This window comes from Canis lupus, chromosome 4, assembly GCF_011100685.1.
Source record: "Canis lupus familiaris isolate Mischka breed German Shepherd chromosome 4, alternate assembly UU_Cfam_GSD_1.0, whole genome shotgun sequence".
Classification (NCBI taxonomy): Eukaryota; Metazoa; Chordata; class Mammalia; order Carnivora; family Canidae; genus Canis; species Canis lupus.
This window is the reverse complement of record NC_049225.1, coordinates 52234391-52250640: the sequence shown is the minus strand read 5'-3', so window position 1 is coordinate 52250640 and position 16250 is coordinate 52234391. Positions and strand designations below refer to the sequence as shown.

The window sequence follows — 16250 nt, the reverse complement described above, 5'->3', positions numbered from 1 at the left end:
GGACATGTAACAATATACTTACATCTTCAGACCCAAATATTTTATAATTTGGGTTTAAAAATGTTTAGTCTTCACAGTAGTCTTAGTCTTGATTTTTTTAAAAACCATTTAAAAGATTTATTTATTTAAGAAAGAGTGGGGATGGCAAGGGCAGGGGCAGAGGGAGAGGGAAACAAGCAGACCCCCCACTGAGTGGGGAGCCTGATGCAGGGCCCTATCCCACAACCCTGAGATCATGACCTGATTTGAAATCAAGAACCAGACGCTTAATCAACTGAGCCACCTAAGTGCTCCTATTCTTAACCACTTTAATGAAAATATTCTATTGCATTAACTTTGTATCAGGGCATGTATGAGAAAACATTGATGTTTTTCAAATATGAAATATAGCCTCATTTCCTAATCAATAAGAGCAATTGTGGGTTCTCTGTGTGTCTTTAAAGGCTACTATTCACAAATCTAATCATCTGTTCAAATGAACCTATTTTAGCCTCAGTACATATGTTAACACTTAAAAAGACTGAATAAGCTCAGCTTCTTTTAAATTTTTTTTAATTTTTATTTATTTATGATAGTCACACAGAGAGAGAGAGAGGCAGAGACATAGGCAGAGGGAGAAGCAGGCTCCATGCACCAGGAGCCCGACGTGGGATTTGATCCCGGGTCTCCAGGATCACGTCCTGGGCCAAAGGCAAGCGCTAAACCGCTGCGCCACCCAGGGATCCCCAAGCTCAGCTTCTTATATAAGATTTGTGAAAATATGGGATGCCTGGGTGGCTCAGCAGTTAAGCTCTGCCTTTGGCTCAGGGCGTGATCCCGGGGTCCTAGGATCGAGTCCTGCATCAGGCTTTCTGCAGGGAGCCTGCTTCTCCCTCTGCCTATGTCTCTGCCTCTCTCTGTGTGTCTCTCATGAATAAATAAATAAAATCTTTTTAAAAAAAGATTTGTGAAAATCATACAGCCTTGAGACATGCAAGCAGTTGTTTAGTAAAGACTTGAACCATATTCTTAAATACCTGGAATTTTCATTTTCTCTTCATTTTCTTTTGTGCTAGTCCATGGCTATGTGTATAGTGTATATTCCTTTACAAGCATTTACATACTCCTATTTCACTATGTTCTGGAGAGATCATGGACATGTTTGATAGCAGCTGTCATTCAGATCAACACCCTACCCTACCCCTGCCACTGGTTCAAACATATTTATATTTATATATTTTAATACATTATTATAAATATTTATATATTTATATATATATTTCTAAAGTTTTTTAATTAATTCATGAGAGACACAGAGAAAGAGAGAGGCAGAGACATAGACAGAGGGAGGCTCACCCCTGTGGTGAGCCTGATGTGGGACTCAATCCCAGGACCCCGAGATCATGACGTAAACCAAAGGCAGACACTCAACCATTGAGTCACCCAGATGTCCCCCAGTTCAAATATTTTTTACATCTCCAAAGAAGAAAAAAAAAAAAACCCTGAAGTGCCAAAACAACAGTGGGGAGTTTCTAGATCAGGTTGTGAAGAAAAACCTGTAACCAGAGAGATTAGTGAATGAGTGCACTACAGCACTTATGCCCAAAAGCATTTCTGGTTACTGTTCACTTGGGCTTCACAGCACCTGCATGGGGGGGAGGAGCGGCAATGGTCAAGGCTCAGAGCCCATCCAAGGTGGGCAATTTTTAGGAGACCTTTTCACCATAAGCTTGGATTTCAAAGAGATACATTATCAATGTCAGATCAAAGTGAGTCTAAACCTATCCCACTTCCCCCAAAGCTGGGAGACTTTTGGCTCCAGACTGGAATTGAGGAGGATTTATACTCAGATACTCACAGCCGGAGTTGGCTAAGGATTCTGAGTTTAAAATGGTAGCCAACTGGTAGGGCACCCAGTATCCTAATGGAGCAACCCTGAAGCGTCTCAAGGATGGCATATCTGTGCCAGGCCTTGGTTATCCCTGCAAATAACTTTGCAAAGGAAAGAAGGCAAGCAATCAAAGACTAGCAGAAACACAAGGAAATACTATGTAATAAAATCGAGCAGAGCCCATGGGAAACAGACACACCAGCACCCTGCTCAGACTTGGAAAGTATGGAACAGACTAAAATATCACCAGAATTACCATGCTCAAAGAAACAAATGACAAACCGATAACATCTGCAGGAAACAGGTATATTAACAACAACTTTGTATTATAGGAAACTATAAAATTTGTCATAGCAAATTGGAAAAAGAAACAGAACTTTTATAAATAAGTACTAAAATAACAAATGTTAAACACACAGTGAAGGATTTTAACAGCAGATTGGATAAAACATAGGGAGAAGTAATTAACTGACAAACTAGGAAGGTTTTTAGATATAAAATTATATCTAATTGTATCTACAAATTATATACAACGTAATATATATTAGATATAAATTAGAATAAACTATCCAGTGTGAAACATGGAGTAATAAATAAAGAGAGACTAAGACATAGGAGGATAGAATGAGAAATCTAGCATGCATTTGACCAAGGCCTTAGAAGGAAAGGAAAGAGACGATGAGGCAGAGGAAATGTTTGAGGAGAAAATCACTAGGAATTTTCTAAAACTGAAGAAACACATTAATCTATAGGTCAAAAAAATCTAGGGAACCCCATGAAAATAGTTTTAAAAATCTGCTAAGAGAGTAAGTCCTCAAAGTTCTCATCACAAAGAAAAAAAATGTTTTATAACTATATGAGAGGATGGATGTTAAGTAAACTTATTGTGGAAACCATTTCACAATATATAGGAATGCCAAGTCGTTCTGCTGTACACATACATAGATACAGTGTTATTTGTCAATTATACCTCAGGAAAATGGAAGGAAGGGAGACAGGGAGGAAAATAAATCTACAACTAGATGCACGATAGTGAAATCGCAGAAGAGCAAAGGTAAAGTGAAAAACCTCAAGCAGCCAGAATAAAAAAAAAAAAAAAGAAGTTACCTTTAAAAGGGCGGCAGATAGACGGACCTCTAGCAAACAGCTAGATGTTTTCTCCACAGCAAGAACGGAAGACAGAAGAGAGTGCACTGGTCTCTTTAGTGCATCAAACAAATGCAATGGCCAGAGAGCAAGTTCTGCACCCAGTGAAAACCCAACTAAACCTGTGAGAAGTTGTCAGCAGCGGGTTCTCACTGCAAGACCTCTATTGATGTGCTTCAGGCAGAAAGAATATAGTTCTGGAAAAAAGATCAGAGATGCGAGAAAGCTGGTGGACCAAAGAAAGTAGAGAATGTGGTTAAATGAAAAAAGCATAGACTGTATAAAATAGTAATGAGAATTTCTAGTGGGGGATAAAGGGATTAACTTAAGATATTAGACAACAAAAGCGCATGAGTAAAAGAGAAGGGATGAAAGATTCTGGTTTGCAGTTTCCTTGTGCTCCTTATTCATCCAGGAGAGGGTAAAGGTTCTCGTGACTTCTAGACTCAGGTGTACTGATGATGTAGGTTGTAGATTCTAAGACGTATTAGATCAGAAGGGCTGCCATAACAAACTACCACATAGTGACTGGCTTGAAACAACAGAAATTCGTTTTCTCAGTTCTGAAGACTAGAAATCCAAAATCAAAGTGTTAGCAGAGCCAAGCACCCTCTGAAGACTCTTTCCTTCAGAGTCTTTCCTTGGGTAGCCCCAACCTTGTGGCATCATACCTCTGATCTCCACCTCTGACTTCACGTGGCCATCTCCCTTCTGTGAGTTTCTGACTCCCCTTCCTGTAAGGACACCAGTAGTACTGGATTAGGACTCATTCCAATGACCTCATCTTAGCTTGATCACATCTTCGAAATCCTATTTGCAAATCAGGTCACATTCACAGGTCCCAGGGGTTAAGATTTCAATATAATTGGGGGGGGTGGGGAAACATACTCCAACCCATAAATAATGTAACAATGAAAAATGCAGAACTAGAGTATGTCACTTCCAAACTAGAAGAAAATGAGTTGAAGATTAAAAATAATATTGATACCAAAACCTAACAAGAACATCATGAGAAAGGAATATTACAGAATAATCTTATGCGTGAACACAGATTTTTTTAAGATTTATTTATTTATTTATTTATTTATTTTAGAGAGAGCATGAGCGAGCAGAGGGGCCAAGGGAGAGGGAAAGAAGCAGACCTCTCACTGATCAGAGAGCCTACCTAGAGGTTTGATCCCAGGAATCTGAGATCATGACCTGAGCAGAAACCAAGAGTCCAAGGCTCAACTGAATGAGTCATCCAAGAGCCTCTTTGAACACAGATTTTTAAAAAATATTAACAAAATATTAACAAATTGAATTCACACTGCATAGAAAAGATAATATCTCATCAACAAGTAGGGATTAGCCTTTGATTTTGAGGTCGATGCCACATAATGAAAATCAAGTAATACAATTCACCACATTAATAGATTAAAAGAGAAGAATTGTGTTATCATCATGAAAGAGAAAATAGATTTTGATACAGATAATAACAGTACCTACTTTCTAAATCTATTGTGATGATAAAGTGACTCTATCCAGCACTTAGAACAGTGCCTCACACACAGCAAATACTCAATAGCATGTTATCTGTTGTTGCTATTTATCAGTTCCAGCAGGCATTTCACAAACACACACACACACACACACACACACACACACACACTCGGAATGACCAATACCTAGGTAAGAAAGTGCACCCTCATTACGATTCAGGCAAATACATAATAAAACTGGAACAAAATACTATTATACCCATCAAATAGGTGAAAGTTAAAAAGTCAGACAATACCAAGCATTGCCCAATACATGTAGGAGCTCTCCTACACTGCTAATAATACAACCATTTTGAAAAGCAGTCCAGAATTATCTATAAAACTTTCTACCCTATACCCCAGAAATTCCACTTCCAGGAATATGCCCTATAGAAATGAACATTAAAACAACCTAGCATTCCAGGGATAAATCCCACTCGGTCATAATGTATAATCCTTTTTACATATTGCTAAATTTAACTTACTAATATTTTTTTAACTTACTAATATTTTGTTAAGAATTTTTGTATCTATGTTCATGAGGAAAAATGGTTTGCAGTTTTCTTTTTCTGTGAGGTCTTTGTCTGATTTGAGTAACAGGAGACAGTGGCCCCGTAGAGTTAATTTAGAAGTGTTCCATCCTCTATTTTTGGAACAAGTTGTGAAGGAATGGTATTATTTCTTCTTTAAGTATTTGGTATAATTTATCAGTAAAAATTTTTTAATTGTGCTAAAACATACATAACATACTTACCATCTTAACCATTTTTAAGTATACAGTTCAGTAATATTAAATATATTCACATTGTTATGCAACCAAACTCCAGAACTTTTTTTGTCTTGTAAAATTGAAACCCATTAAACAATACCCATTCTTCCCTCTCCCGGCCTCTGGAAACTAGCATTCTACTTTCCATGCCCAAGACTTTGATTACTCTACCATCTCATAGAAATGTCTTTTTATGACTGATTTATTTCACTTAGCATAATGTCTTCAAGTTTCACTCATGTTGTAGCATGTATTACAACTTCCTCTATTTCTAATAGATCTATCCACAGTCTCTATTTTTTCTTCAGTTTGACAACTCATGTCTATGTAGGAGTGTGTATATTTCATCTATGTTGTCCAATTGGTTGGTATAAAGTTATTCATAATATTACCAAATAATCCTTAGTTGTTTTTTTTAGGATTGGTAGTGATGTCAATTCTTCATTCCTGAGTTTTGGTAGTTTGTGTCTTTTTTTTGTCAGACTTGCTAAGGATTGGTCAATTTTGTTAATAGTATCAGAAGGTCAACTCTTTTGGTTTCATTGACTTCTCTATTGGGGGGCTTTCTATTGCATTAATTTCTGCTCTAATCTTTATTATTTACCTCCTTCTGCTTACAGCTTCTTAAGAAGGAAGCTTAGGTTATTGATTGGAGGCATTTATTCTTTTCTGAGATAGGCTTTTAAAGTTAAAAATTTCCTCCATAGCTCTTATTTAATGCATCCCATAAATCCCTTTGTTATATTGTGTTTTCATTCTCATTCAGTTAAATATTTTAACTTCCCTTGTGTTTTCTTCTTTGACCCAGAGGTTACTTGGAAGTGTGTTGCTTAATTTCCAAATATTTGAGGTTTACCCAGAATTCTCACTACTGTGGATCCTTAATTCAATTCTGTTCTGGTCAGAGAACAAACTTTGTATGGTTTCAATCTTTTAAAATGTATTGAACCCACAGTTAACATCGTATTCAATGGGGAAAAACTGAAAATTTTCCTGATAAGATCAGGAACAAGACAATGATGTCCACTCTCACTACTTTTATTCAACATAGTAGTGGAAGTCCTAGCCACAGCACTCAAACAAGAAAAAGGGAATAAAGGCTTCCAAATTGGTAAGGAAGAAGTAAAACTTTCATTTTTTTTCAGAAGACATGATAATCTATATGGAAATCCCTAAAGGTTCCACTAAAACACTACTAGAACTGATAGATGAATTCAGTAAGGTCACAGAATATACAATCAATGTACAGATATTCATTGCATTCCTATACACTAATAATGAAGCAATAGAAAGAGAAATTAAGAAAACAATCTCATTTACAATTGCACCAAAAATAGTAAAACACCTAGGATAAACTTAACCAAGGAGATGAAAGACCTGTACTATGAAAACTATAAAACACTGATGAAAGTTGAGACGATACAAACAAATGGAAAGATATCCCACGCTCATGGATTGGAAGAAAAAAATACTGTTAAAATGTCCATACTACCCAAAATGATCTACAGATTTAATGCAATTCCTATCAAAATATCAGTAGCATTTTTCACAGAAATAGAAAAAATAATCCTTAAATTTGTCTAAAACCACAAAAAAAAAAAACAAAATAGCCAAAGCAATCTTGAAAAAAGAAAAACAGAGCTAGAGGTATCACAATTCCAGATTTCAAGTTATACTATAGAGCTGTAGTAATCAAAACAGTATAGTACTGGCACAAAAACAGATACATAAATCAATAGAACAGGCTAGGAAGCCCAAAAACAAACCCATGATTATATGGTCAATTAATCTTTGACAAAAGAGGCAAAAATATGCAATGGGAAAAAGTCTCTTCAACAAATGGTGTTGGAAAAACTGGACAGCTACATCCAAAAGAATGAAGATGGACCACTTTCTCACACCATATAGAAAAATAAACTTGGCATGCCTGGGTGGTTCAGCGGTTGAGTGTCTGCCTTTGGCTCAGGGTGTGATCCCTGTCTGGGGATTAAGTCCCGCATCGGGCTCCCTGCGAGAAGCCTGCTTCTCCCTCTGTCTATGTCTGCCTGTCTGTGCCACTCATGAATAAATAAATAGAATCTTAAAAAAAAAAGATAGAAAAATAAACTCAAAAAGGATTAAAGGCCTAAATGTGAGACCTAAAACCATCAAAATCCTAGAAGAGAGCCCAGGCAATAATTTCTCTGACTTCAGCAGTAGCGACATTTTCTAGATATGTCTCCTGAGGCCAGGGAAATAAAAGCAAAAATAAGCTATTGAGACTACATCAAAATAAAAAACTTCTGCACAGGAAGGAAATAACCAAACTAAAAGACAATTTAATGCATGGGAGAAGATATTTGCAAATTACATATCTGATAAAGAGTTAGTATCCAAAATTTATAAATAACTTCTACAACTCAACACCAAAAAACCCCAAATGATCCAATATGAACAGACATTTCTCCAAAGAAAACATCCAGATGACCAACAGCTGTATGAAAAAGATGTTCATCATCACTCATCATCAGGGAAATGCAAGTCAAAACTACAATGAGATATCACCTCACACTTGTGAGAACAGCTAAAAAAAAAAAAAAACATAAGAAACAAGCGCTGGCGAGGATGTGGAGAGAAAAAAATGCTCATGCACTGTTGGTGGGAATGCAAACTGGTACAGTCACTGTGGTAAACAGTATGGAGGTTCCTCAAAAAAATTAAAAATAGAACTACCTTAACTACTGCACAATCCCAGTAATCCTATTACTGAGTATTTATGTAAAGAATACAAAAACAACTAATTCAAAAGGATATATGCACCCCTATGTTTATTGGAGCATTATTTACAGTAGCCAAGTTATAGAAGCAGCCCAACTGTCCATTGATAGATGAATGGATAAAAAAGATGTGATATATATATTCAATCCTAAAAAGAATGACATGGATAGAGCTAAAGAGTATCATGCCAAGCAAAATAAGTCAGTCAGAGAAAGACAAATGCCATATGATTTCACTCATGGATTTTAATTAAAGGGAGACAAACCAAGAAATAAACTCTTAACTATAGAGAACAAACTGATGATTACTAGAGAGGGGGTGGGTGGGAAGATAGGGAAAGTAGGGGATGGGGATTAAAAAGTGCACTTGTTGTAACGAGCACTGAGTACTATACAGAACTGTTGAATCTCTGTATCGTGCACCTGAAACTAATATAACACTGTATGTTACCTACACTGGAATCAAAATTAAAAACTTAATAAAAATCAAAAAATCAAAATAAAATAAAATGCACTGTGGTTTGTTTTGTGATTCACTATAGGATCCATTCTGAAGAACGTTACATGTGCATTTGGAAAAAAACATGCATTCGATCCTAGGGCTGTCTCACATCTGGACATTCCTGTTAAATCCTTGGCAGTCTGCTAGGCCATTGCTTGCCCCAGACAGGGCCATAAGCTCAGGCTAGTGGCCCGCTGCTGGCTCTCCCCCTCTGCTTGGCACCAAGATTGCCACTTTGGCGGACAATGCTCCAAATCAAAGAGCCCATTCTGGTAGCGGCAATAATGCTGTTGGCTTTCAAGGCCTGACTCCCCTTACCCCCAGGGTGAACTACTACCACAGAACTGGGGCCCAGGGAAGGGGTGGGAGTAGCTCCCGCAACAATGTCACATAGTCATACGATCTTACCCAAAGTTCAAGGGATTTCATCAGTGTGGTATGCTTCTGATCAATTGCCAGAGCACTGAAATGGTTGTTTTTGAACTTTTAACCAACTTAATTGTTGTTTTTGAAAACAAGATTTGTCAACTTTCCCACTCCATCATGCTGGAAACTGGAAGTCTAAAAACATCATCTTGAAGGAAATAACTAAGGTGTGGAAGAGTACATGCAGTATAATTTTGTATGTATTGATTTCCTAGTGCAGGCAAAACTAAACTACACGGTTTAGGGATGAGTGTTTAAGTGGTAATACTGTGAAGAAAAGTAGGTAAATGATAATCCTAGAAGTGAGGATAGTGGTTACCTCTGGGGGGAAGGGTTTGTAGGTGGAAATGGATACATGGAACGCAGGGATAGTTTCTGGGAAGCCAATACTATTCAACTTCTTGACCTATATGGTGGTTAACAAGGTTCCATAACCATTGCCTAAAAATATATATAGTTTTATGCGTGTTTCTTTATGTATATTATACTTTACAATAAGACTTGTATAAAACATACTATTTATTTGTTAATGTATTCAGTAAGTCTTTTTGAGCAATCTTAGTATGAAAGGCACTGTTCCAGACAATGAGCATACAGTAATAGAAAGATAAGATCTCTATTTTTATGGGGCTTACAGCTTAGTGGGAAGATAGATGGCAAAATGCAAGCCCCCCCAAAAGGCATTTTCAGATTACAGTAAAGAGTCTGAAAAACAGAGTGGTGGCTAGAGGGAGGCATCAAGGATGAGAGCCTTGAAGCCAGATTGTCAGCAGGTCTCTGAGGAGATGACATTTGAGCTAAAAACTGAAGACCCAGAAGGAGCGGGCCATATAAAGATTGGGAGCAAGGGTCTCCCACAGAGAGAAGATAACAAGTCCAGAGCTCAGAACTGTCTGGAGAAGGAGAGAGTGACATGTGAGGAACTTGCAAGCTGACATCCATCATCTAAAGGATTTGCTTTGGAGGAACTCAAGGAAGCAGGGCAGAGCGAGGGACAGTGAGTGAAAACCGAGGGAGGCCGAATCCTGCTCCAGGAAAGGCAGGACTTGGCAACTGTCAGAACTCGAGCAGACCCATCATACTTTGATGCCAGGGGCAAGAAGCGTTTTTATAGTCATCATTTTAACTGTGTACCATGTGAAAGCAATTCTGCACCTCTTCTTTTTTGGAATGGCTCTTTGAAAAGCATATTAACGTCAAGAATGTTGGCTGTAATATGCCATCTATCTCAGTGGAATGGTTCTTTGCGTTTTACTGTACAGCATACCAACAAAGGAAACAAAATGAGGAATGGTCGCCCAGCCTTTAGGAATGAGTTCGGGTGGGCCTGCTTTTTATGACCTGAAATCATAATTTTCTTCTGGAGAAAGGAAGGTGCAGATTAAATCTTATAATAGTTTTTCCAAAGATTTTATTAATTTATCTGAGAGAAGGACAGAGCATGAGCAGGAGGAGGAGAAGCAGACTCCCCGCTGAGCAGGGAGCCTCTGCAGGGCTCGATCCCAGGACCCTGACATCATGATTTGAGTGGAAGACAGACACTTACTTGAATCAGCCACGCAGGCGCCCCCAATTTTTGAATATTTTTAAATGTCTTTTTCACAATCGTGTACCAGGTAATCAATTTCACACTAACCTGATTAAATAATGCATGTATGATCTAGAACTGTTTGCATTAGAGTTTTTTGTAAATATGAACTCTAATTTGTTGCCCATTTTACATCTATTTTGTGTCACATTTAAGGAAAAATCAACCAGATTTTTTTAAATTTATTTAGAAAGCATCATAAATATAGGGGTGCCTGGCTGGCTCAGTCAGTGGAGCATGCAACTCTTGATCTCAGGGTCACAAGTTCAAGCCCTCTGTTGGGGGTAGAGACAACTAGAAATAAATAAATAAATAAACTTAAAAAACAAGAAAAGAAAAGAAGTATCATAATATAAACAAATTATACCACTGTCATTTTTTTTTTTTTTAATTAAGACTCATGATACAAAGCTGAGACCATCCTTGAGGACAGTGCTTCTCTAGAAAGCTGAGGGTTTTGTTTGTTTTTAAGATTTATTTATTTTGGGGGGAAGGGCAAGAGAGGGAGACAAAGAGACTCCCCCACTGAGTGTGGACCTCAGTGAGGCTCACTCGATTTCACAACCCTCAGAGCAAAACTTGAATGAAATCAAAAGTTGGACACTTAACTGACTGAGCCACCCAGGTGCCCCTAGAAAGTTGGGCTTTTATAAAGAGCATATGTGAACTTTACATGATTAATAAAGATTTCCTTTGAGGCAGGAAAAAAAAAGAGCCTTTTCCCCCTAGATCAATAATGATACACAAATATTTGTATATTCATTTTCAAAAGTCAAAAATAGGAAATAACTCAAATGTCCATAAACAGGTGAATGGATAAAGTAACAGTGGTATATCCAAAGAATATTACTAAACAAAATGAAACAAAACAGAATGAGCTAACTTACAGAATATCATTGATGAACCTCAGAGTAACTATAAAATGTCAAAGAAACCACAAGAAAAAAAGAGTACATTTTTTTGGATTTCAATCATATAAATTGTAGAAAATGCAAAGGCATCTAATGTAAGTGGCAGCCTTACTCTATCTCTGTAGAAAGGATGGGGGTGGCAATCCGGTTGAAGTAGGTTTGGGGGAACAATTTTACACTACTTTTACATAACATTTTGAATAAATGCAAGAAATTTTGACTACCCAGACTAAGAACTGATGAAGGGAAGTTAAAGTCTCCCCACAAAAAATAATCTTGGAGTCACCAGTAGATAATTCCTAAAGACATTGCCAGTTAGTACCTGGTACCCGGATCCCCAGAGTCAGTACAGGTGGTGACCTTTCTTAGCTGATTCTTTGGATTTTTTTTTTAATTCTATGAGCTATCTTGCATTAGTAAAATAAATACTCTTTTTGGTTTAACTCACCCAGAGTTGGTTTCTATTACTTGCACCACAGGTGGGGACCTGGGCACCAGATGGGATGAAGGGATCTTTTAAAGCCTCTTTCGATGCTGTGGTCCTAAGATAAGCACAGATATAATCAGACCTCTCTCATAGGAATCAATAGTTACAGATGTGCTAGGAAAACACTACTTGACTTAGTATCTCAAGCAGACATGTTGGCTCTAGACACTTTAAAACAATGAAACAAAGTATAATTTGCAGCCCTAGGGATATAGTTCCAGAAATTGGCTCAAAGTACCCTTACTAGTGATACTCAGCAAAACTTGGAAGGAGACTCTCCCAGAATACCATCATCCATTCCATTGAGAATAATGTCAACACATAATAAAATAATTGACTGAATGTTGGGGGGGGGGCATCTGTAAACCTAAAGAGGATATTGGAATCATAAACATGAATTGGCATCAGGAACAAAACAAAGCTAAAGGAAAACCGAAAAAATTCTTGAACAAAGCTCAAGTAACTCTTTCACCAGAAAATAACCATGCTTCATAATCTGATTGTCATTAGTATACTCAGTGTATCTTATATATATTGAGAAATCTAATATCTGCTCACTGTAGTTTGGATTTCTACTCAGGTACAGTCATGAACAGAGGGGGGAAAAGTGGGATTTTACACTGCACTGGGGGGAGTGGGCGGTCAGAGTGTAGTTCTACTAAATTTGGCATAGAAAAAAAAAAAACTCCGCTGATTCAAATAAACCTTTCAATGAAAATTTCTCCTGAAAAGAAATCCCTCTAGTTTTTTTTTTTTTTCCAGATAGGAACAGTGTTTAATGCCAGACAAAAAGCATTCTGTTCCGTTGAACAGTGAAACAACTGACCTCACAGCTTTTGGGTTTCTAATGGCAAGTTAAACTCACCTTGCCAAGGAAATTAAATTATAAAAAAATAACTTTTGTAATGTGGGAAATATTTGGTATACTGATCTTTATGAATTTCCTGATTTCTTTACCTTTGAATGGTTTTCCTTGATGGCAACACCAGCATTCAGAAAACAAAACACATCTGGTAGAAATTCATTGTCTCCTCTTTTAAATTATTTAGTAACGCTGCGTAGCTAAGAAATTGTCTCTGCTCCTATAAAACTCTATGCTAATTGTGGCCAGTAAATTAGTAATTATAACTGATTATACAAAGCAGGAAAGGGCTACACTAATGCCAGGGAGTAAAGCGTGCAATTAGATGGCTCAGCTTTTGACGTCTTCACTCTGAATCTCTGTGAAGAATGAAGAAGAAAGCTCTACACCAAAATTGAAGGGGACCAGTTTTCTGATTGTGTCCTAGGGGATTTGGATAAAGCTCAAGCAATTTGAAGCATACCCTCAGGTTGTACTCAGCAGATTTCCTGACCTCTGCCACAACCTATCTATCATAAGCCTTTATCAGGAGAAGATGCCAAATCACAAGCCATTTGGTGGCATATAATTGCTTCGACATTGACAGCAGAGCGGTATATATCATCTTCTCTGTTAAGGAGGGAGTGAGTGTATCAATTGGAAGAAAACTGACTCTAAAAGCAAATTTAAATAAACACGAAAAGGAAGCTAAACCAATACGAAAAGGAAAGGATTATCAAAATAAAACAAAAGCTTAAGTACGGATTGAAAAAAGCAATTAATAAATGTATGATTACTAGTCATACTCTTTAGAATCTATTAGAAATATTGAAGAATCAAGAGTGGAAAGAAAAGAAAGAACAAATGAACTTAGAACAGCTTATGGAAGCATGGGACTGGTTTTAGATGGGATATGAAATATTGTGGTTAGTTCACAGATATAGAATTAAGTAACACTGAACCCACACAGACAAAGATGGTCTCTCAGTCTCAATTCTTTTGCTTACATCAAGAGAGAAGTCTCAGGGCTAGTCTGTCTTCACCTTCTCTTTAACACCTCCAAACCTCCCTATTAAAAAGGAGAAACAGAGCAGGCTACAGACTCTGAGCCTTTGGCAGACAATAACATCTACTCAAATTTAATTATATTATGTTGTTTTTATGATGTTTATTTTTGTGGTTACCCTCTATTTATGACAAGTGAACTGGTTTCCATTCGTAATCGGCCTATAAATTATTTCCTTTATTTACATTTTTAAAAACCAAGTCAACTTAAAGACCAACATTATATAAATTAGAGTACTGAGAAAAAAAAAATAGGGAAAATCAGTAGCAGGTCCAGCACGGTTAAGCAAAAATCTTGCAAGGGGCCCTGAAATGATCTTTGTTGAGAAAACATCAGCTTAAAATCATAAACTGTTAGAGCTAGAGGTGACTAGGAGCCTGCAATCCAAATCCCCTCATTTTATAGGAGGAGACCAAGACTCAGAGCCTGCGCAGGGCCAGGACCTGCCCTCAGAGTTTGTAATGCAGAGACAAGTTTTCATCTAAGCCTGTTGAGCCTGTTGCCTCCCCTCCACTGCTTTGCTATTATTTAACTTGTAGCCTTCTCAAAAGCTGTGTTGGAATTGGCTACATATATCCAGTCTTCAATGATGCCCAAGCAAGGAGGCAGGCCACATAGGAATGGAGATTTACTGAAATGGTGAAAACTTGTGCAACTTGCAAAACCACAGTGACATCTAGTGGTTTTCTTTGATAATGCAACTCCCGAGGCAACCCTGGGTTTGAGCACGCTTCTTTAAAAAGCGAACATTTTCTAGAACATCCCTGTTTGGGTTTATTTCCTCATGAATTGATTTATTGTCAACCGGAATAAATGTAAGTGAAGTCTTGCCCTCCTTGTGTATCATATCAAGAGGCACCTGTTGATCATTTGTCCTATCACTGATTATATTACTTGTGACTGCTTGGTTGAGAGGCTATCTCCCAGTTACCGTCTTTTCCTTTCTAATTAATAAGTGATTTGTGAGACAATGTTTTGAGGCTCTATAAATATCTTTTTCTTCTTCAAACTTTTATCCACTAGTTTTTGTATGCATTGATAATTCTTGCCTGAATTATTTATTATTGTAATGGTTGCCAACTTGTATTCCTCTAATTCTCTCTACATTTTATTAATTATCATTTTACAGAAAGAAGAGCTTTCCCTATTCTCTTATTTATGTTTGTATATATTTATTAGTATGGACACATGAATTCTTACATCATCTAAAATCTACACAATAGATTATATGTATAAATATCCATATACTTATGGTTATAAATTTACCATGTATTTACCATAATTAGAGCAGGTAAGTAAAATTTCTTTAGGTTCCCAACCAATTATGTTCTCTCTTGCCTCTGGGTTTTTGCTCTTGCTGTTCCCTCTCACCTGAAGACCTCTTCCCTGTAGATGATACTATGTAAAAATTCATGAGTATATTCAGGAATGTACCATATAGTAGATAATATATGTAAAATATTATATAGAGTACAGATTATGCATTCATGTATAGGTTATAGACCATAATCTATATATAATCAATACATGATAGACTATGTAAAGGTTTGTACTATACATTATTTACACTATACATTATTTATCATTATTTATCAGTTATTTATTCTATTCAAAAATGCAAATGTCACAAAAGTCAAAAAGTATGAGAAATTGTTCCAATTATAAGAGATGTGACACTTCAGTGTAATGTATAATCCCTGGCTTGGATTCTGCACAGGGAATGGAAAGGAGTTGTAAACAGCTATAAAAGACATTAACGGGGGACCCCTGGGTGGTGCAGTAGGTTGAACATCCAACTCTTGGTTTCCACTCAGGTCATGATCCTAGGGTCATGAGAGGGGCCCCGCATTGAGCTTGACCCTCAACGTGAAGTCTACTGTTTTCCTCTCTCCCTCTTCCTCTCCCTCTGCCCCTCCCCAAACTCGCGTGCACTCTCTCTCTCTCTTAAATAAATAAATCTTTTTAAAAAGACATTAATGGGATAATTGATGAAATTTGGATAACCCTGTGAATTGGATACTGTGGACTAAATAGTATTTCTCTGCCAGTGTTAAATTTCCTTGTTTGATCATTTTACTCTGGATTATATAAGAAAATGTTCTTGTCTTAGAAAATGTACACTAAAATATTTAGGGATGGGTGGTTCCATGGCTAAGCATCTGCCTTCTGCCCATGATCCTGGGGTCTTAGGATCAAGTCCTACATCAGGTTCCCTGCAGGGAGCCTGTTTCTCCCTCTCCCTATGTCTCTGCCTCTGTCTCTGTCTCTCATGAATAAATAAATAAAATCCTTAAAAATAAATAATAAGTATTTAGGGATAAAGCAGCATTATGTCTGCAGCTTATTCTTAAGTAGTTAAAAAAATAAT

General features: G+C 37.1%; 1 long non-coding RNA gene across 1 annotated transcript; it reads right to left on the bottom strand.

Annotated features, from left to right (window-relative positions):
- Positions 1-3046: 3046 nt before the first annotated feature.
- Positions 3047-15334, bottom strand: LOC119876170. The gene is made up of 4 exons (XR_005357627.1): positions 15160-15334; positions 13824-13885; positions 11937-12030; positions 3047-3750 (listed from the first exon to the last, which is right to left on the bottom strand). It is a non-coding gene; the product is annotated as an uncharacterized LOC119876170 (long non-coding RNA).
- Between the last annotated feature and the right edge of the window lie 916 nt (positions 15335-16250).